This window comes from Vulpes vulpes, chromosome 7, assembly GCF_048418805.1.
Source record: "Vulpes vulpes isolate BD-2025 chromosome 7, VulVul3, whole genome shotgun sequence".
Lineage (NCBI taxonomy): Eukaryota > Metazoa > Chordata > Mammalia > Carnivora > Canidae > Vulpes > Vulpes vulpes.
Window position 1 is genome coordinate 12,567,118 of NC_132786.1, and position 22,938 is coordinate 12,590,055.

At 38.0% G+C, this 22,938-nt stretch overlaps 1 non-coding gene across 1 annotated transcript; it reads left to right on the forward strand.

Annotated features, from left to right (window-relative positions):
• The first annotated feature begins 22,578 nt into the window (after positions 1-22,578).
• Positions 22,579-22,687, forward strand: LOC112908907 (U6 spliceosomal RNA). Its single transcript, XR_003233008.1, has one exon. It is a non-coding gene; the product is annotated as a U6 spliceosomal RNA (small nuclear RNA).
• The last annotated feature ends 251 nt before the right edge of the window (positions 22,688-22,938 follow it).

The following is a 22,938-nucleotide window of genomic DNA, read 5'->3' on the forward strand; positions in this document are numbered from 1 at the left end:
CATTTTGATATGCTTTTCTGGTTTCTCCTTAAATATTTACTTTAAGAATGCGGCCTCTCCAAGCTTTTCCGGAGTAGACAGACACAAACTTATATAAGGACCACTACCTGAAATGTGCTTCACCAAATACTCCATGCTCGACTCCTCACATTAATTCCTGGATTTTATTATATCAGATGCTATGATACCCCTGTATTGGAACCTGGTCAAAAACCACCACTGATCTCCACCACGAAACAATACTCCTCCTTCCCTTTTCCCAGCAGCTCTCTCAGAATACAGTAACCAAACCATAAGAGGATCCTTCTTCCCAACTCCTATATTTGAATTACTGAATTCTCGTTTTAGGACTGTGGTTTTCAAACATGGATGCATATTGGAATCACATGGAGAACTTTACAAGTTACTGATGCCTCAGTGACATCACTGGAGAGTGTGAGTCACTTGATCTAGGCCGCAGCCAGGGCACTGGGGTTTTTCAAAGCTTCCCAAGTGACTCTAAAGTACAGCCTGGGTTGAGATCCAGAGACTTTAGAAAGCTGGGACTGGAGGGACTCTGCTCACAACCATCCCTCTGGGAGGCCTCCCAGAACTCCCCACTGTTGTGTTGACCACATCTCCCTTCCTCAATTCCTTCCGAAGGAATTGGATCACTTTCCTCAGCACTTCCTTTATAGCATCTCTTCTGCTGATTTGCATTGGTTTGTTTCCATGTTCAGCTCTCTGTTCTTCATTATGAGCTCCTGAAAGCTGGGACCATTTCTCTCTCATCCCCAGCACCTCCAACAGAAAGCTGGAGAGGATGCCCCATGGATGTTTGTCCCATCAAACTGAAAGTGTCGATTCTCACTCCCTAACCAAAGTAACCAGGCTAGAGCAACCCCTTCCAGAAAGCCAGGACCACGATGCTACAACAGAGCCCTTGAAGGGCACCCCCAAAAGCATCCAGTGAATGAACCTGCCCCTCATCGATAAGTCAGAATCAGGTGTGGCAGCTCCGGCACCGACAGTTTATAATTCGCGAAGTCTGGAGGCTCCTCGGGTGCGAATATAATTAAAGCCTCTGCATATTACCTCTTCCATTGTGCCTGGTGCTGCTCCCCGTTGGTTGTTCAGATAAGACAAGACTGATGAATGTGAATATGTCTGAAGTTAAAGCAGGCAGGAGATAATGAAAAAGGCTGATTGGAAAGTCCTTATCAACTAAAGAGAATTCTGAGATATACAGAGCACAAGGACTACACGCAGACCTGTCTTCCAAAGTCAAGAAGCGCAACCGCAGTTGCTGCCAACCCTACAACCTTCTCCCCACTGACACCAGGGAGGCGGTAGGGCCACTTATGCATAACTCCAGGGGAATAATATTCTATGGGAATGGTGCCCTTTGAGGTTGTGTGACTCAGTTGCCCCTAAATCACCTGTAGTGGAAAGATTCATAGCACATGTGACACAAGGATGCTTCCCAGATGAATAAGCTTCAAAGCAATCAAAATCACTTATGGTAGTAATCATGATTTTTTACAACAGAGTTTTTCGGCTCTTGCCCTGGGACCTCGCTTCTCCATGCAGATCCCATTATCAATTTCTGAGACCCTCTGGTTCTCAGTCCTGCTCCAAGCTTCTCAATCCTCTCACCCCCAAGCTCTACCCACCAGCCTTGCATCATGGATAGTATTAAAACCATTGAAAAAATTTGGTGGTCTTTATTCTTTGTCACTGTTGTTACCTTGCTGTCATGAGATGAGGTTTGAGCCTCAACTCTCATCCCATTGCTGCCGTGACAGGCTGGCTCACTCTTTTCTTAAACCAAACCATCATTACCTCCATTGTCCAAAGGCTCCTCTCAAGGTAGTATGGTGTAGTGATGAAGGGGATTGATTTTGGCTGGATTGTCTAGGTTCAAATCTTAGATTCATTGCTCATAAGCCTTGACACCTTCAGCAAGTAGCCATACTTCCATATTTTTACCTTTAATATGTGGGCAATAGGAATAGTATCTACCTCATGAGATCGTTACAGGGATTGAAAATGTTATCTTGTGGGCCAGTGCTGTACGCATACATATCAGTACTCTTCCCGGGCCTGAGGTTTGGTGAGATTGACTAAGCCAGAATAACACTCATAGGACAAGCAAGCACCTCATCATCCCTTTAGTTCCCAAGATGGGTAAATTCTTTCTTGTCTTTCTTCTTCATCTATTCTAGAACTTACATTTCAGAGAATGCCTTGTTGTTTCCCCTACCCTCCTATTGATTAAATTTACTTAAAACTGAGATTATTTCTTACTGTTATCTTTCTGTTGTTAAAAAATGTCCGTGGTATCCCTTTGTGGATCTCAAGTGGTAGATACTTTCTCCACTGTCAGATTTCCAGTTCACCCTGTCAGCTTCCATTGTATGCTCATTGGCTTCTTTCTTAAGTTACAACCTGCCCATCTCTACCCCAGCCATAGGTTTTCAACTCCTACCATAGCCAGGAAATGATTATTTCCCTTTATGATGTTTTATTCATGATTTTTGAAATCTGAACTGACTTTTGAAGAGCCATCATGAAGCATCAGAGCTTTAAAAAATTATTGAGACTATCCATTTATATTTTAACAGAAGTCTCCAGGTAGTTCCCACACTTAAAATCACTTCTTAGGACATGCAATGTTTTCCCAAACTGGAAATAAGAATACAAAACTTAGGTGAATTCAAATACTAAAACAAATAAATTGAACAGGATACTGCTAGATAAGGACAGGAAGGAGGGATTATACTTTAGATTCCCTCTAAGACGTGGCAACAGAACAGTGACAGAATGATGATAAGTTCAATATGCTGATGAATGTTACCTCCAAGGCCCACTCTGACTCCAACTCTGCTTCTCCCACCAGCACATGCTTGGAAGTTATTTTCTACTTAGTTGTAACTTGAAGCTACTTGCTCCTTTGGGTGGAGAAGATGCAATTTTGAGAGAACACATTACTTCTAAGAGCTTTTCAGAGCAACAAGCTACTGTGTTTCATCCACAAATGACTCATCTGAAGAGCTTTTTAGATCCCAGAATGGCTGGGTGTGTGGTCTAAAAATGTCCCAAAGAATTGTTTTTCTCCTTCAGCTTCCTGTATTGCAACTTTTACCTACTTGTCTCCTAGTGGTGTTTCACAGGGTTTCATACCTCCTCATGAGTATATCCCTATCTCCATGGTTTGGTATACCACAACGTGGTGGGCAGGGACAGGGGAATAATGGAGATTTCTGGGAGAAAAAACCATCTGGACATACACCAAAACAGATGACCATGTCCTTTAATTCAGTTCAGAACTGTGTCTATCCTCAACCAATACTTGCCCTTACCATGACCTGTTCCACTATCTGTTAAGGAACTTCGTCAATTTGCAGTAGACTAGGAGTAACTTTGGATCCTGAGTAAATCAATCACCCAGTTATGACAACAAATGCTTCCAATGTACCTCTGTATGTTTCAGTGAATGCAATCTGTTTAAGAAGAATGGCATTTGGGTGGGTAATAAGAAAGGTTAGTGGATTTGAGCAGAAAGGGAGACAGACAAAAGCCAAGGTATAAGATAATTGGAGATTAGGGTCTTATGTAAAAACTTGGAAAAAATATGAAAACAAATATAAATGTGGAATGTTGAATATTGTGAATATTGTTTTGTGCTTAAACAGCACTAAATAGAAATTAGGCAAAGATTCCTTAATTCAAATGAATCTGGAGAGCTGGATAAAAAGACTGAATGCCCTGATTGGCTGTCCAAAGCTATGGAGAAGTAGGGAAGCCCTCTGTAATCATGGGAATGGAGAGTGAACAACGTGTAAAACAAGAGTGAGTAATAGAAGATAGACTTTAACAGTCTCCTATCACTGCTGCAACAAATTACCACAACATGGATAACCTAAAATAACACACACTTATTGTCTTTCATTTCCTGGAGGTCAGAAGGCCAAATGGGATCTCACTGGCTAAAATCAAGGTGTTGGAGGTCTACATTCTTTCTGGAGGGTCTGGCATAGAACTCATTTCCTTGTCCTTTCCAGCTTCTAGAAGCCCCTGGCATTGCTTAGCTCATGGTCCCTTCCTCTATCTTTAAGTCCAGCAACAGCCAGTTGAGGCTCCATCATATTCTATTGCTCTGACAGACTTTGGCCTCCTCTTCTATATTTCAGAACCCTTATAATTACACAGGGCCACCCAGGTGATTCAGGATAGGATCAGGATCAGTCCTCAGCAGTCCTACTTCCATCTGCTACTGTTAAGTTCCCTTTTCCAAGCAAGGTAACCTATTCATAGCATTAGGGAATTAGAATGTGGACATCCTTGGGAGGGCATTATTCCACCGACCACAATAACTCTTTTTAAAAAGCATTAAGAGAATGATGGTTCAGTGAGAGAAGAAAACCCATAGGTGGAGAGGAGGTACAGCTCCAGAGTTAGTTTAAATTAGGAATTAGAAATTGAAACAACCTTAGGACTAGTTCTCTAAAGGAACCGCAGCAGAGCAGACATTCTCTTCTAACTCAGGATTATATGTAATGTCGAACGGGAAGGAGAGTTTTGTAACCTTTTTTTCTGTGTCTCCATGTTAATTGGAATAACATTCTTGAACAAAGATTACTAATCCACTCATCACTCAAGGAATAATTCAAGCACTGCCTTCCTGTGAAGCTCTCCCTACTCCACAGGCAGAATTAATTTCTCTTCCTTGGATCACTGTCCTGATGCTTTCCTTTCCAACAGTACTTATCATTCTGTAATGTAATTTCCTGTCTTCATGCCTGTCTCCCTACTGGATGATGAGGTCCTTTTGAGGACAGAGACCATGACTTATACATCTTTGTATTCTAAGCACCTAGCAAGGTGGCTAGCATAAGAAAGGCATTCAACATGTTTATTGAATGAAAACCTGCAGGAGAATTAAGAAGATTCTGAACCACCTCCAGCCTTAGGGGAAGGTGAGAGGGTGGTATTTGGGATTGAACACTAGATGATAACTTTAAAAATGAGAATAATACACTCAAAATCTCTAAGTCTTGAGGATACCTCCAAGAGGAAGACAGGAAACTGATAGGAATTAAGAAATGAAGAAATTTTCCTCTGAAACTCTGCAGATTGAAAAAGCAAGGTCAAAATGCAGACAGGAAATTTTACCTGCTATGACTTTATACATTGTGGACCACATTTAGCATACAAATGAGTGTTGAAAAAAGACAAAACAAAACAAAACACCAAAACTACAGTTCTGAGAAGAGGAGTAGAATGTTATGTAATTTTTAAGCAGCCAAAACATTCAGTCAATAGATGATATACGTTAGAAAAATGTTCTTCGAGCACAATTTTTTCCACATTACTTTCTGAATTGCATTAACATGAGCTACCTAGGAAGAAGAGCAATTTCTAAACTGCTTCCATCCTCCCTGGATATACAAGATCAATTTGAAGTTTCATTGATTCTCACTTAATTTAGGGAAAAAAGGAGATGACAACTCTGACCCAGCTCTCTGCAAAAAGAAATGGAAGAGAGGAGTTGAGGATAAAGAGAAGATAGACTATCACAGAATTCATATTCAAAGTTTCTTTCCCTCATGCTACCCTTCACCGAGATCCTTCTTCTCCCTCTACACCCATCAAGCATGCGGTTATTCTATTTTATATGTATTAGTCATTAAAAAGAGAAAAAGTTAGGTAACAGTTAAATTAACCTAAAGTTCAACACTAAAAAAGACTGGTATGATAATTGAGCAATACCATTCTTTCTCAGTAATACTGGAATTTTCTTGGATGCCTATACTTGATCTGCCTTCTCCTGCCTGTTCTGCACACTATTCTCAGACACACATGGTCTCACCATTTTAGGCTCATGGAACCCCAACTTGTTTTTCCTGGTTCCCCTATTCACTTACTCTTCCTAATTATCTGTTGCTTATTAGGTATGAGGAGAAAAATGGAGACATACAAATTCTTTGCCCCAAAAAAGGAGTCTATTAAAGTACTTGATAAGGATAAAATGAAGAGGTTGGAGTAAAATTATGAGAAAAATGTCCAGAAAACCAAAGGAAAGTGTTTCAATCAGCCAGTTGACAATAGCAAGTACTGCCAAATAAAAAATGCATATATATGGTAAACGGGATAAATGAGATAGGCCTAAGTATTTCCATTGTGCATAGCACGAAGAACTATCTTCTAGAAATACTAGCTCTTCCTCCATAAAGTTTATTTTTGTAGCATATAGTCCTCTTTAATACTCCATGCTCATCCCAAATACATAAATTCGAGTGTGTGCACACACACACACATACCACATTCTTGTTGATGCCTCAGGAAAAAGGAATTGGAGTCAATTCTGACAAACATTCCAATAGGTAAGAGGAAAAGACAAAATACAGCTCTCTTCATGGCTGTTTGCTTTTTCATAAAGGTCAGTAGACCAGTTGGCTCCACTGATTTGGAAAGAAAACCATTCAACCACAAAGCTAAAGGTTAAGGCATGATTAACTTACACAACCTTGCCATTTTTAGGGCAAGACAACAACTAGCTAATTTACTAGCTAATCAAAGGTGAATTGTCTTCATCAGGTAGATCTCATTAATTTCAGATTATCTCAGAATATGACTTTTACTAAGTTTAAGGACCCAAGGCTATGGATTAGAAGCATTGTGCCAAAGGAAAAAAGAAAATGACGGGATATCAGCAATTAATCATTTGTAAAACATTTTATATTCATCATGAGGTAGGAAAGGTAGCTATTATTATTCTAGTATCCAAATAAAGAAATCATCTCAGAAGTTATATTACTGGAACCTTCTACACAGAAGGGTAAAGCTGAACGTGGATAACATCATGATGACAATGGCAACAAAACCGAGAACCTCAGAGGAAGAGCTCTAAATCACTGTCAGCTTTCCTACACATATAAACAAATCTGAGTTGTTGAGAAAATTGGACAAACATACCACTTTGGAAAAAAAGACTGGGTGCCATGTGAAAGGTGGCTCACACCGGCCAGCCAGAGCCTAATAATGCACAGGTTTCTTTCCAACTCTATATGCAGTACATCATGCTGGTATGTTTAAATTAGTCTTAATGGGAGTATTTTTCTGCTTTATGGAAGTATGACTGACAACTAAAAATTGTATATATTTAAGGTGTACATCGTGATGTTTTGATATATGTATACATTACAAAATGGTCATAAAAATCAAGCTAATTAAAATATCCATCACCTCACAGTTATAGCTTTCTCTGTGTGTGTGTGTGTGTGTGTGTGTGTTTGGTAACATGGGACATTTACCCTCTTTACACGTTTCAAGTATAGAATACAGTATTATTAACTCTTGTCATTATGCTGTACATTAGATTTCTAGACATATTTAACTTATAACTGAGAGTTTCTACCCTTTGATCAATATTTCCCCTTTGCTCCCACCTCCCACCTCTGGTAACCACTACTCCACTCTCTGTTACTATGAGTTCAACTTTTTTTTTTAAGATTCCATATCTATGTGAGATCTTGCAACATCGGTCTTTCTGTCTGACTCACTGCACTTGCCATAATATGCTCCAGGTTCATCTATGTTGTCAGGAATGGTGGGATTTCCTTTTTATGCTGAGTCATATTCCATTCATTGTGTGTGTGTGTGTGTGTGTGTGTATCTCATATTTTCTTTTTTTAAAATTTCATTTATTTATTCATGAGAGACACAGAGAGAGAGAGATTGAGAGAGAGAGAGAGAGAGAGAAGCAGAGACGCACAGGCAGAGGGAGAAGCAGGCTCCACGCAGGGAGCCTGACATGGGACTCAATCCAGGGTCTCCAGGTCCATGATGTGGGCTGAAGGCAGTGCTAAACCGCTGAGCCACCCGGGCTGCTCAATATTTTCTTTATCTCTTTGCTGATGGATACTCAGTTATTTCCATGTCCTGTCTATCATGAATAATCTTCAATGAAAATGGGAGTACAGGTATTTCTGTACTTTGAGAGAATTATTTTATTTCTTATGAATATATACCCAAAAGTGGGATTGCTAGATCATAGAGTAGTTACAGTTTTAATTTTCTGAAGCACCTCCATACTGTTTTCAGTAATGGCTATGACAATTTACATTCTCACCAACAGTGTACAAGGGTTCCATTTCTCTACATCCTTGCCAACAGTTGTTAATTTTTGACTTTTTGATAGCCATCCTAACATTCTAAGTGAGATAATATTTCATTGTGGTTTGATTTGCATTTCCCTGAATATTTAGTGGTGTGGAGCATTTTTTCATATACCTGTTGGTCATCTGTCTGTCTTTCTTGGAAAACAGCCTAATCAGTTCCTTTGCCCAATTTTAAACCAGGTTAATTGTTTGTTTGTTTTTTTCCTATTGAGTTGTAGAAGTTCCATACATATTTTGGATATAATCTCCTTCTCAGATAGATGGCTTGCAACTATTTTCTGCTGCTCTATAGACTGCCTCCTCATTTTATTGGTTGTTTCCTTTGCTGTGCAGAAACTCTGTAGTTTGATGTAGTCCTACTTGTTTCTTTTTGTTGCTTGTGCTTTTGGTGTTTCCCTATATTTTGTGCTCCAGGCACCTTAATTTGCTTCAATCTGGTCCCAGTCCTGCTTTTTTAACAAAAGAATCCGCCAAATCTAATTTACTTTCCACGAAAAGATGACTTCCATTTTTTTATTTAACAAGTCATACATATTGTCTTGAGAACCATGTCATCCCTGCATACTAAACTATATAAAAAAAATCAACTGATGGATCATTAGGCCAACAGATGGATAGAAGACAGGGAGTAGGGGCACTTGGGTAGCTCAGTGGTTGAGCATCTGCCTTTGGCTTGGGTCCTGATCCCAGGGTCCTGGGATCAAGTCCTGCATCAGCCTCCCCACAGGGAGCCTGCTTCTCCCTCTGCCTATGTCTCTGCCTCTCTCTCTTTCTCTCATGAATAAATAAATAAAATCTTTAGAAAAAGAAGAAGAAGAAGAAGAAGAAGAAGAAGAAGAAGAAGAAGAAGAAGAATGAACTTGGCCATAAGTGTGTTAACTAGAATAAACAGGGTGCTCTGACTCCACTATTCTCTATGTGCACTCCCTCTCCTTTGTTTACAAAGAATTTTCCCAATAATCAGTGTCCCTTTAAATAATCAACAAGTTTGTTGCTTCTCCAGGCTGGCAAGTAGAGGCTGGCAGTCTGTGAAGAGAGTCTACACATACAAGCACTTGGCTTTATGCAGGTGGACCTGCCTCCTGCTTCTGTCCCTGCACGGATATTCCACCTTCATCCTTCACAAGGCCCTACATCTAATGGGAAACCTCAAGGGGACAAGGTAATGAATGCGTTCAGTTTACCCTGACCAGCCTGACTTTGACTTTTCTCTAGGTGTCTGCTATCAAGGGATTCTCCTTTTCTCTCAGTTACATGGGGGGTTTTTTCTCCCAAGTAATTTGGTGTATTTTTTTCCCAGCATTTCCATACGTGAAAATTAGGAACTCGGCCTATGCGTGTCATTTCTATCTTCCATTAGGCCAGATGTGTCATTGATTTCACAATAATTAATTGTTGGTGGGGAAATAGAGTATTAGTTATATATTGCTGCACAGCAAATTATACCGAAACTTCTGTCTTAAAGCAGCAGTAAATATTTATTGTTTCTCATGATTCCTGTAGGTTGGAAATTCAGGAGCAACTTGGTAAGTGGTTCTGGCTCAGGATACCCCTGAGGCCGGCCGCCTTCAATTCTTTAGAGGGCCTTTTGTTTCAGAACAAAATGGTTCTCTAACTTCCTCACAAAGAATTTAGTAGTTACACTCTCAGCTTTATCTTTACACTGGGTTTTTCTCAGATTACCTTGGATTTTATCTTTGCACAAAAGCCTATTTTTCATTGTAGCATGTTTGCCATCTGAAGAGGCTTGGAATTTTCTTTTCTTTCTTTCTTTCTTTTTTTTTTCCCCCTTTGGCTTGTCTCTCTCCTTTTGCCTTTCACTGGAAGCCACAGAAGGAAACCAAGGGGAACCTTCATCATTCCTCTTAGAGATCTCCTTAACTAGACAACCCAATTCGTTATGGTACATTGTCCATATTACCACAGGTGATGATGTTGCGGAACCCCCTGCCATTACTAAAGGAGAATTTCCTTTCTTTTAGTTTCCAAAAACAGTTTCCCTCCCATTCCTGAAAGCCCTCACCAAAAGCTTCCGCAAGGGCATTCACATTTCTGGAACAGTCTCTTCAAGGAGGCCTTTTCACTTCCCTCTCACACTCCTCAAAAATTCTTCCCAGTATCTACCTCCCACCCAATCCCAATGCCAATCCCACAAACTTAGCTTTTTCTTACAGCTTTTTCTTACCCATTACCAAAATCTATATTAGTTAGCTACTGCTGCATAAACTATCACATCTAAAACCTTGTGGCTTAAAACAACAATAATCACGTCTTACCTTTCACAATTTCTGCAGGCCAGAAATTCAGGAACAGCTCGATCAGGTGGTTCTAGCTTAACACCTATGCTAAGGTTGCAGTCAGATGCCAGCTAGGAATGTAATCATCTGAGGGTTTGACCAAGGCTTGAGGGTTTCCAGTGTGGCTCACTTTCATGCCATGTCAATGCTGGCTTTTGGCACGTCTCAGCTTTTCTCCATGCAGGTCCTTCTGTTGAGTTTTCTCACAGGATGGTAACTGACTTACCCCAGAGTCATAATACAAGAACCACAGCAGTGGAGCAGGAGCTGTATCCTTTGTGTGACCTAGCTTTGGGAGTCACATAGCATCGTGTTTGCCATATTCTATTTGTTAGAAGTGAGTCCCTAAGTCTGGCCCATAATGGCGGGGAGATGAATCAAACTCCACTTTTTGAAGCAAGGGATATCCAGGAGTTTGTGAACACACTCCAAGACCACCACTCTTAGAACTATAACAAACTCACACTAATAAAGCTGCACTTCTTATACATTTTTATTTGAAGAAAAAATAAAATATTGATAAGGAATATCAATATATCTTGAAGAATATCTTGAAGGATCAAGATATTGATATTGGCAATAGTTGGTAGTGAGCATGTGGGTTTAAATATCTATTTTAATCATGGTACAATAATGGCTATACATGCAAAATGACTGTTAAAAGATATATAATATTAAAATAATGAGTGAAATCTACCTATAATCTCACTTAAACTAGCTATTATTGGAAACCAGTAAGAAGACAGGATAAGAGTAAGGGGTCAGAAGAATTAGGCTGATTCTTCACACCTGGATTTTCTCATCTTCTAACAGAAGGATAGGTGCTGGGATGAAGAGGTCCATGGGCACAGAAGGCCAACCTGTCAATCATACTTGCACAAAATAGAAAGCTGGCTGGGTGCCAAGCTCTGCTAATGATTAGCAAAGAACGCCAAAAAAGATCTACTGCACAGGCCACATAGATATTTGGGAGGTTCTAAATTCCCATTTCTGCACTGGGATGCAATGGACTAGCACGACGTTTAAATTAACAGAGAAATCACCTGGTTTTGAGGTCTCCCTAGTTAGTCTTACAGCCGTCTCCCTTTAAGTGCAGCTGCAACGCATCAATCCACAAAATGCAGGTTTACTTATCAAAATGCTATCCAGATATCCCCAAAATATTCCTTAATTTAGTAACCAATATATTATAAACTCCTCTAAGATCCTCTTTTATCTTCAAACTTACAAATCCCACCAGTCAATGCTCACACACTGCCAGCGTCTTGGAAGAAAAAGACTGTCTGCTAACCCTTTCTTTCTCCACAGGAACCAAGGAAATCCACTGGGGGTGATTTGTTGGACACTCATCTTCTCACTTGTTTATCCTTCCCATTTAACCGTCCTAATTCCATAATCTAAATGGACACTCATCTCAAATTCCTTCTGCTTTCTTTACCTATTCCTTTGAGAATTTAACAGGTAAACTTTATCACAATGGTATCATGGGAACAGATTGTGGCCACAGGACCACTTCCCTGAGAAACTGGACCTCTGGGGTACTGAATCACACACATACTATGAATGTGAGGGATGGTTCCTTGTTCACAAGGCAGTTTATATGAAGGGCTCTCAGAGAGAGAGATTTCAACATAATTTTAACTCACTGAAACTATTTGTTCACTACTAATTGACTCTTTGGCTACAGAAATTCAGCAGCTGCATAGAGTGCCCAAGAAAAATTCTACCACTAACTTGCAAAATTTGCTGGAATTATACCTCAAATTATTTACCTTTGATCATTGTTTTGCATTCTTCACCTTCACGTGTTCCCCAGTTCTTCCCTGTTGCTCATTCCCTCCATTCTCTTTTACATTTTCTTTGCTGCCATACCTCCACCACCTTGCAATTCACTCTCTGTGCCCCCAGTCACCCCTGCCTTAAATACCATTAAGATCAGTTTTAAAGCATTAAAATATTCATGAGAATAGAAGTATAATCTCTTTAATACCAAATAAGTCCTCTGACAATGGCCAGGCTTGGGGAAAACATAATTAAGAAGTCAGCTACAGGAGTTTCTAAGGAAATTAGTTTTAAATGAATGGAAGTAATTAATCAGTAAGGACAAATACCTGATGGAAAGAGAAAGGTTGACCCGGTGATCGGAAAAGAGCAATTAAGTCAGGATTCAGGATAGTGTCTAGTGTGCATACTGTGGTGGTAATCATTCCTTTCTGGCCTTTGAGAGGCTAAATAGAGCATAAAGCAATCTTTCCATGATTCAGATAAATACGGATTAAGCAAGCTGAATAGAGGGTAGCAGCACTGGACAGCCTGTAGAGATTTTTAGTTAAAGGAAAATAGTAGGAGCTTTAGCATTGAGAAGGGGTTGCCAGGGGTCTTAGAGCCATGAATAAGCCTCAAACAAGCAAGGAAATATTGAGAGCACATTGTTAAATTCAAATACAGGTACAGAGCTAGGGTTGGATCAGGTAAATTTTGAAAACAGTAAAAAAAAAAGTTAACTACCAATGTATGGCAGCTGTATATGTTTATTTTAAAACTGTTTTAAGTGGGGCACCTGGGTGGTTCAGCAGTTGACTATCTGCCTTTGGTTCAGGTCATGATCCTGGGGTCCTGGGATCGAGTCCCACATTGGGCTTCCTGCATGGAGCCTGCTTCTCCCTCTGCCTGTGTCTCTGCCTCTCTCTCTCTCTCTCTCTCTCTCTCTCTCTCTCTCTCTCTCAGTTTCTCTCATGAATAAATAAATAAAATATTTTTTAAAAAACTGTTTTGAGCTGTAGCAGAGTCATGTAAATAAATATATTAATATTGAGCAAGGGGTGCAAATCTAGTTACCCATGCCTCCGAGAAACCTCGTTGTTCAATATGCCACTCAAATAAGAGGCAATCAGCTTTGCCTGGGAGCAGTTCCTCTGAACTGCAGCTACACCCACTCTCTGTTATTGTTTTGCCCATATTGCTTCCTATCATATTATAGGACTTATTACATATCCTTGACCTTCTGCCACTCTTTCTTCAAGCATTTACTTCTTGAGGGTAGGATGTTACTGACTTTGTTCACTGTTATATTCCCAGCACTTGAAAAAGTGCCTGCATGTAAAAGCTATTCAATAAATATTAGTTGACTGAATAATCTGTCAGTGTAGTACTTAGGATATTAACAACATTCTTAGGTGTCCCATCTGTTGCAATACCCAAAACACATAAAGCAAGGCACCATTCAACCTCAACTTCTCGCCTCTCCTTTACTGCTGTGCTTCATTCTGTTCTCCATTTCCATCTTGAGTTTACTTACATCCTTTCTCAGATTTTCACTCCAATGTCAAGTACTTTTTTTTCCTACAATTTCTCAAATGATTAAAAAAAAATCATTGTATTAACCTGGAAAGTGATTGGTTAAGGAATACATAGGTAAAGTTTCTCTGTAATCACAATAAGGAACACCCTTCTATTTCCTGTCTATTAAGAAGTTTGTATGAGGGGCGCCTGGATGGCTCAGCGGTTGAGCATCTGCCTTCGGTGCATGGCATGATCCCGGGATCCAGGGATTGAGTCCCCCATTGGGCTCTCTGTGGGGAGCCTGCTTCTTCCTCTGCCAATGTTTCTGACTCTCTTTCTATGAATAAATAAAAATTGTTTAAAAAAGAAGTTTGTATGAAACATCAATTAAGTGTATTACATAAGGCACCAGGAATACAAAAAGAAATTAGAAACCTTGTGTTCACCTGAGAAAATAAAGTGCTATATGCTCATATTCCAACTACAAATTATAATTCTAAGAGTTATCTTGAATTCTAACCTTGAAAATTCCCTGCTTTATGCTTTTGAATTTTTTTGCTTTCTTTCTCATATATTTTTATTTAATGGCTGTATTATATGGGGCGCCTAGGTGGTTCAGTCAGTTAAGCATCTGCCCTCAGCTCAGGTCATGATCCAAGGGTCCTGGGTGGAGCCCTGCATCACACCATCATCATATCATCATCATCATCATCATCATCATCATCATCGGGCTCTCTCCTCAGCAGGAGGCCTGCTTTTTCCTCTCCCTATGTTGCTCCCCTGCTTATGCTCACACCCTCTCTCTGTCAAATAAATAAATAAAATCTTTTAAAAAACCAAAAGCTTTGTTGCACAATGCTAACTTGCCTATGCATACCATCACATATGGCTACCAACTCCAAACATTCTTAACATGGAAGCAAAATAGTAGGCTCTGACTCATCCTCACCAAACTTCCAATTTACAAACCTTTAATGATACAGACTGAACATTTGTTTCTCCCTCCCCAAATATCTGTATGTTAAAACGCAATGACATTAGGAGGTGGGGCCTTTGTGAGGTAATTAGGTCATGAGGAGAGAGCCCTCATGAATGGGATTATAAAAGAGACTCCAGAGAGTTCCCTTCTTTCTTCTGCCTTGTGAGGACACAATGAGAAAACAGCCATCTCTGAACTGGGAAGCAAGCTCTTACCAAACTGCCAGCACCTTGATCTTGGACTTCCCTGCTTCAAGAACGTGAGAAGTAAATTTCTGTTGTTTACAAGCCACGTGAGCTATGGTGTTTTGTTTTGTTTTGTTTTGTTTTGTTTTGTTTTGTTTTGTTTTCATAGCAGTCTGCACAGACTAAGATATACAAAGATGCAGAGAATGACAAAATCTAGCATGAATCACACAGACAATATCTGAAATGTCACAGTTATGTCTGCTAATGACAAGTTTCAAATGTAAGTTAAAAGATAGTTCCTGAGGAACTTTTAGGACTCAAAAATTGCCTTGAAAGCACACAAAGCTATAACTGCTCTGAACTTCTGGGATCCATGTTCTGAGGCAGAAAGTGTCATATTAACTTTTCTCTCTTTGGGCCTTTGGACTTTATATTGCAGATTATAAAATGCTGATACAGAAGATGAGTGTTGCTGAACTGTAGCCTCAAGTGAAATGACACAACAAGACAAGAATAGAAGAAATAATGAGAAACTGAATAGCCCCTTTGAGGAGCATGTGCAGGAAAGGGAAGGAGGAAGATTGTTCCAAAACACGTGAAGAAAAGTGGCATGCTTTGTCTGACTGCTGCCCAGAGAACTTAAGAGGTGCTACAAAAAGCCTGGGTGAATTTGGTAGACTTGTACCGGATAAATGCTTACTGGGCCATAAAAACTGGGATACATTTCAAGGCAATATTTGGGAAAGAACACATGCAAGGACCAGTATGGACAATGAGAGCGGCTAAGATATTCCAGAAACACTATTTTGTGTCAAGATTTCTTCTCCTTTAAAAATTAGTAAAATAGAAGGGGTATCACATTTGGAAAAATACTTAGTGTAAGCAAAGTCCTTATTTAACAACAACAAAAAAGTTTAAATTATCAACTCTGATAAGAGAAAAAGTAAGACAAGAACAAGTTGTGCAAAAGATAAATGAACTGAAGAGGGAGCTAGCTCAAATGAGGAAATATTCCAAGGTCACCTAAAATACAGTCATAGAATTGGAATCTATAAAGATATCAAAGACAGAACAAATGCTACTGAAAAGAAAATCAGTAATATGGAGGACAAACGAGTAGGATTTCTAGAATACAAATCAATAATTTTAAGGTACAAATGAGAAGATTTATGAAGAATATTATAAAATTGACTATGCTACATGAGTATGAAAAGGCAAGTAATCTCAGAAGGAAAAGAAGACTCAAAAAATTAAAATCATAATTTACATTAGAAGAAAATATCTTTCACTTAAAGAAATGAGCAAAGTCTGCAAACTGAAATAGCTGACCCATACTAAGTAAAAACAAGGAAACACTAAAAAAACAGATTTTTTAAAAGTTGAAGAAAATAATCATGTCAGTATCCAAGCAAGAAAGATACAGTCATCTTCAAAAGAAAAGTGTCGTTCAGGCTGAACTCATCACTATGCAACCCCAAACCAGAGAAAATACAATAATGTGTTGGTTTCAGATGAGAATAATTGTGAAGCATGGCAAGCTATTTTCATTTGCTTAGGAAAATGAAGGTATTCATGATACACAAGCATTCAGAAAAATCTTTTAAAAGAATGAAACTGGTATAAAATAGTTGGTAGTGAGCATGTGGGTTTAAATATCTATTTTAATCATAGTTACAATAATGGCTATACATGCAAAATGACTGTTAAAAGATATATAATATTAAAATAGTGAGTGAAATCTACCTATAATATCACTTAAACTAGCTATTATTGGAAATCAGGAAGAAGTAAAAAATGGACAAATTTTTTAATTTACATGCATAAGAAGAAGTCAAAACTAATTCTTTTACATTTTGCAAAAAGAAATATTTTTCAGGTTTAAAAAAAGCAAAAGCATTTCTAGCAGCATTTAAAATAGCATTTAAAATAGGACATATAAGAAAGATCCTATAGATTAATATAAATAAGTTAACAATACGTTCCAAAAATAAATGTTAATTATTTTTGTATATTACTAAGAGGAGAACTCTTCTTAACTGAACTTAAGTCTCAACTGCCTTCAATAAAACATGTAAAATAAAAATCACATAGAATCAACAAATTAAAAGGATTATCATAAAATTATATTCAAGCACAAATGAAATTAGGAATGGCAATATTAGTATGGCAACAGAAATGTAGGCTAAAGGTCAAATTATAAAATTTGTTTAATTAATAAATAGGTATTATTTAAGACTTGATATTTATTGATCTTTGAGAGCTTATTAAAAAGCATCAAAATATATCAAATAAAGTCATAAATACACAGAAAAGTTATCAAAAATACAATTGCACCAATAGACCACACAATTTTTAATCTAAGATGTATAGAAAATGTTCAAAAATAAAGACAAAGTTGGAAACAGAATAAAACTGAATTCTTATATTAGAACATCATTTATAAGAGAACCAAAATAATGAGTGCATCCAAACAATTAAGTGGTTCTGGAATTATTTTTAAGTTCTTTGGAACCACTAATGGCATACAGTGATCTCCCCAGACATGAGTGACTGGCTGATTTCTCTGGGGCTCAGTCCAGGCAAAAGCAAATGCCAGTTGGGGCACCTGGATGGTTCAGTCAATTAGGCATGTGACTCCTGGTTTCTGCTCTGGTCATGTTCTCAGAGTCATGAGACTGAGCCCTGTGTGCAGTTCCATGCTGAGCATGGAGCCTGCTTAGGATTCTCTCTACCTCTACCTCTCCCTCTGCTCCCATCCCCCTCACCCACCCCTTCCTTCCCACCCCCACTCACATGTATGCTCTCTCTCTCTCTAAAAAAGAAAGAAAGAAAGAAAGAAAGAAAGAAAGAAAGAAAGAAAGAAAAAGAAAGAAAGAAAGGAAAATTCCAGAAATGTGTATCGAAACACCAGTCTGACACCACAGCAAGGTGACATATTACAAACACGCAGTAGTGTTTTTTCATTATACTAAGTGAGGGAAACCAGGGACGAAAGAGTGTCCGGTGTATGATTCCATTTATATAAAGTTCTAGAAAATGTAAATTAATCTATAGTGACAAAACTGGGTCAGCAGCTGCCTGGGGCTAGGAGTAAAAGAAGAAATGGGCTGCAAACAGGCACAAAGAACCTATTAAGAATGATGGAAATATGATATTGCGGCTATACTTTTGCAGACATATACCTCTGTCAAGACTTATCACACTGATATTTTATTTAAAGGAATGTAGTTTATTGTACTTAAATTATATGCAGTTGATACAGAATAAAATTTCAATATAGGCAAAGTAACACTACATATCACAAACATAATTATCAACTCATATCTCTAAATGTTGACAAAGGAAAATGGCATGATCAAGTCAACAGACCCTAAAGGCATTTGCAAAAACTCTGTACCAGTTCTTGATTTTAAAAAATATATATAAGAAATACCTGATAAGGAGCATCTAAAACTAACATTCAGCTATAGTCTCAATAGTGACTCACTACACACATTCCTCTCAAACCAGGAACGAGACTGGCGATCGTCCCTTAAGTTGATAATTGAGTCTGTCTACTGAAAATGAAGAGTTAGTGAGATAAACAAAGGGAAGTGACAAAAGGAAATTCAACAACAACAAAACTTTACAGCTTTCAAAATAATTGGATGCAAGAAAAAAGTGTAAAAGCCAAGTTTAATATGTTAGTAACAACCAGTTAAAAAAGAAAATGGAAGATAAATCCCATTCATCATTGATAATTGTAGCCCAAAGCATAAAAATCCCAGGCTTTAATAATAAAGTGTGGTACCCTTATAAAGAAAATTACTAAACATAACTGAGAGACATAAAAGTTAATCTCTAAAAACTCTACGGATATTATAAGATCCTAGATAAGGAGTAAATCCTCCACAAGTTAATTAATAATTTTATTTCAATACCAATTAAAAGCTCCTCTGATGCCATGAAACTGCCCTTAAATAAATCTAGAAGATGAGTGGATTATACCAGCAAAGAAATAAATTCTGAAAATAAAGCGTAATGAAGTGTTTTTCATACCAGGCAGGAAAATCATACAATTACAATAATCAAAACCACGGAATACAATAACTGATCAGCCAAAAACAAACCCTAGTTTATATCAGAACTTAATATATAATAATTGTGTCATCAAAATAAATGAGAAGACCAAACAGAACTAGAATAGCAGTTAGCGATTTTTAAATGCCTTAAAGTTATATAAAAATCATGATACACACTAAAAAAAAAATAAAAATGGATTAAGGAGTAAAGGTTTTAAGAACAAAATCTAGAGCATAAAAAATGTAAGAAAATATAGGTGAATATCTAATTTCGAAAAGGAGAGTACTAAGCATTAAAACAAGAGAAAAAAGTTAACTAAGACATGATACATAGTTTTAGATTATTCTTTCTTCTTTTTTTAAGTTGCAAAAGTGACACATGCTCATGACACATTTTTAAAAGTAGCACAATTACTTTTGTGCTGCATCCTTTCCTCCACCCCATGTCACTTTATCACACCTCCCAGAACTAAAAACCATGTATATCTTCCTAGATTTTTTCAATATTACACAAATGTTTTTAATGCGCGTAAGCAATTAACTTTAAACTATTTTTATTCTAAAATAATTATCAGGTGCCTGGGTGTCTCAGCAGTTGAGCATCTGCCTTCCGCTCAGTTTGTGGCATCTGGGATCAAGTCCTGCATCGGGCTCCTGTCAGGGATCCTGCTTCTCCCTTTGCCTGTATTCCTGTCTCTCTCTGTGTGCTTCTCATGAATAAAGAAATAAAATCTTTTAAAAAATAAAATAAAATAAAATGATTGTAGATTCCCAGGTGCTACAACTAAGTGTACAAGGAGGTCCTGCACACCCTTAATACAGCCTCCCCCAACACAGATAATCTCTTACATAAACTATAGTACTCTGTCAAAACCAGCAAATTGAAATTGGTACAAAGCACAGAAATTATTCATACTTCACCAGTGTTACATGCGCACTTGTCTGTGTAGCTCTAAACAATTTTGTAATGTGTGTAGATTTGCTTAACCACCATCAAAATCAAGAAATTTAAGTATTCCATTACCACAAGCTCCTTCTGCGGTAGAGCCACATCTACATCCTCCTCCCCTCATCCTAAACCCCTGGTCACCACTAGTCTGGGTAACTAATCTGTTACCCATCTTATAATTATGATATTTCAGCAATGTTCTATAAATGAAACCGTGCAATACATATTCTTTTGAGATTGACTTTTTTTCACTCAGCATAATTTCCTTAGAGTTCATCTAAGTTATTGCATATATCAGTAATTACTTATTATTGCTAAGCAGTATTCCATGGTATGAATGGGCCAGAGTTTGTTGGACTGTTCAATCATTAAAAGAAATTTGGGTAGTTTAGAGTTGTCAAATATTAAGAACAAAAATTTCCGTTAACTTCTATGCTCAAGTTTCTGTGTGAAAATGGATTTTTATTTTTCTGGGATAAATTCCCAAGAGTGCAATAGTGCAATTGGCAGGTCATATGGTAGTAAGCAAAAAAAAAAAAAAAAAAAAAAAAAAAAACCTTATATACAAATATGTTAATGCAATATGACTCCAAATACATGTATATAATATACATGTATATTTTTTTTTAGAAAGGGAAGGGGGAGAGGGAGAAAGAAAATCTCATGCAAGCTCCACACCCAGCATGGAGCCTGACCTTGGGTTCCATCTCACAACCCCAAGATCATCACCTGAGCCAAAATCAAGAGTCAGATGTTCAATTGACTCAGGTTGACATTCAGCCACTCAGGTGTTCCCCCAAAAAATCTTTTTAAAGTATATTTTTGTATAGAAAAATAAACTGTTGAAAAATGTCTTAAAATTTTGAACAATGTCTTAATAAAATATCTTAAAATTTGAATCATTTTTCCTTTTTATACTCCTCTGTAGTGTCTGCCTTTTGTACAATAAACATGTACCCATTCTATAATCAGAAAAGTATTCATTAATAAAATGTCAAGCAATTTTGGTCATAGACCTAATATTCCTAACTCAGATTATGGGCTGATGTAGCAGCAGCCTCCTTATGAAGTCCTTCTGGGGATTGGTTGTGTGGAAGTAAGAAGCCTCATTCCCTCAAAAGTAGAAATATTTTTCCTCATGTACAATTTCACGAATGAGTTGCCCAATTAAAATTGAAAAGAAAGACTATAATGAATAATAATTTTTAAAAATAGCACCAGTATTAAGATTTTCCCAATAGAAAGTAATGTTCCCTTTTAGAATATTTGGTGCCTATATTCTCTTGATCTGTTTCCAGAATATGTCCCTGTGTATGTACCACTGATGGAGAGAGCTAGGAAAAAAGTAAGGCACACACAAAGCCACACTTGTCCGCTTATTGGAAATTGAGTCACTCAGAGATTGGTAGCCTGCTCTAAAAATGCCCTGTAACTGCCAGAGAGGTACAATGGGCTCACAGTTTTAAAATAATAATAATAATAATAATAATAATAATAATAATTCATATGCAAGTTATACCATGATGAAAACTTTAAGCACATTTCAAAGTATTAAAAGTTCAAGCCTCATTAACATCATAACTGCACTCCATAATTACTTAGCAACTAAAACAATCTTCAGATGCAGATGCAGAGAAATGCCGGGACACCTGCACCCCGATGTTTCTAGCAGCAATGTCCACAATAGCCAAACTGTGGAAGGAGCCTCGGTGTCCATCGAAAGATGAATGGATAAAGAAGATGTGGTTTATGTATACAATGGAATATTCCTCAGCCATTAGAAACGACAAATACCCACCATTTGCTTCAACGTGGATGGAACTGGAGGGTATTATGCTGAGTGAAGTAAGTCAATCGGAGAAGGACAAACATTATATGGTCTCATTCATTTGGGGAATATAAAAAATGGTGAAAGGGAATAAAGGGGAAAGGAGAAAAAATGAGTGGGAAATATCAGAAAGGGAGACAGAACATGAGAGACTCCTAACTCTAGGAAACAAACTAGGGGTGGTAGAAAGGGAGGTGGGCAGGGCTGGGGGGTGACTGGGTGACGGGCACTGAGGAGGGCACTTGATGGGACGAGCACTGGGTGGTATTCTATATGTTGGCAAATTGAACACCAATAAGAAATAAATTTAAAAAAATGAGAGTGGAAGAAAAAAATAAATAAAAATAAATAAAATAAAACAAACTTCAGGCCATATCAAATGTTGTCTTTGAATATTTATCAGATTGATCATCAGGACACTTTTTTTGCATGTGAAAATGGGTGCCATTAACAGTTAAGCTGGGTCAATAAATATAAACTAGAACAGGCTGAGCAAATTGGGCTGCATGATTGACTGCCCTGTGGTATGATGAAACTTGCATGCAGCCACATTCCCCAAAGGGTTCAACATCATCTTGGGTTTACATTAAAGTAATGAATAATTATCTCCCAGTCTAATCTATGGAACTGACAGAGAAATCCTTAACAATAACCTGATACTCCATTACCATATAAATATTACTGCCTGAGTAGTATTTTTACTCTGATTGGTATTCATAGGTGTTCAAAATGCCATGATTTTGAACTGGTAACTGTGGGTCTAGGGCAAACACATGAAGTTGAGCAAGCACATCCATGTTAAGTTTAAGGCAGTTTAAAAGGTATCTATTTGGTACTCACTTTGGCAATGCATATGCTAAAGAACTGGACTGATACAGAGAAGATTAGGGTGGCCCCTGCACAAGGATGACAGGCAAAAATGTATCTATTTGGAAACGGTTCCTGGATGGCTCCATGTGGATGATTTATCCTCCATGGACCTTCACCACATTTTCCCCCAACATTCAATTCTATCGCCAGGCCCTAAAGTTACTCTCACTCCAAAGTACCACATTTCATTGCTTTCTGATGGACACATCTATACTCCAGGCTCCTTACTCCATCGGAACCTATCCTCCTGCTTTCAATGTTTCGAGCACATCTCTCCTTCAAGTCATTAGTTCTCTTGATTTTCCATCTGTCCCTGAGGCCT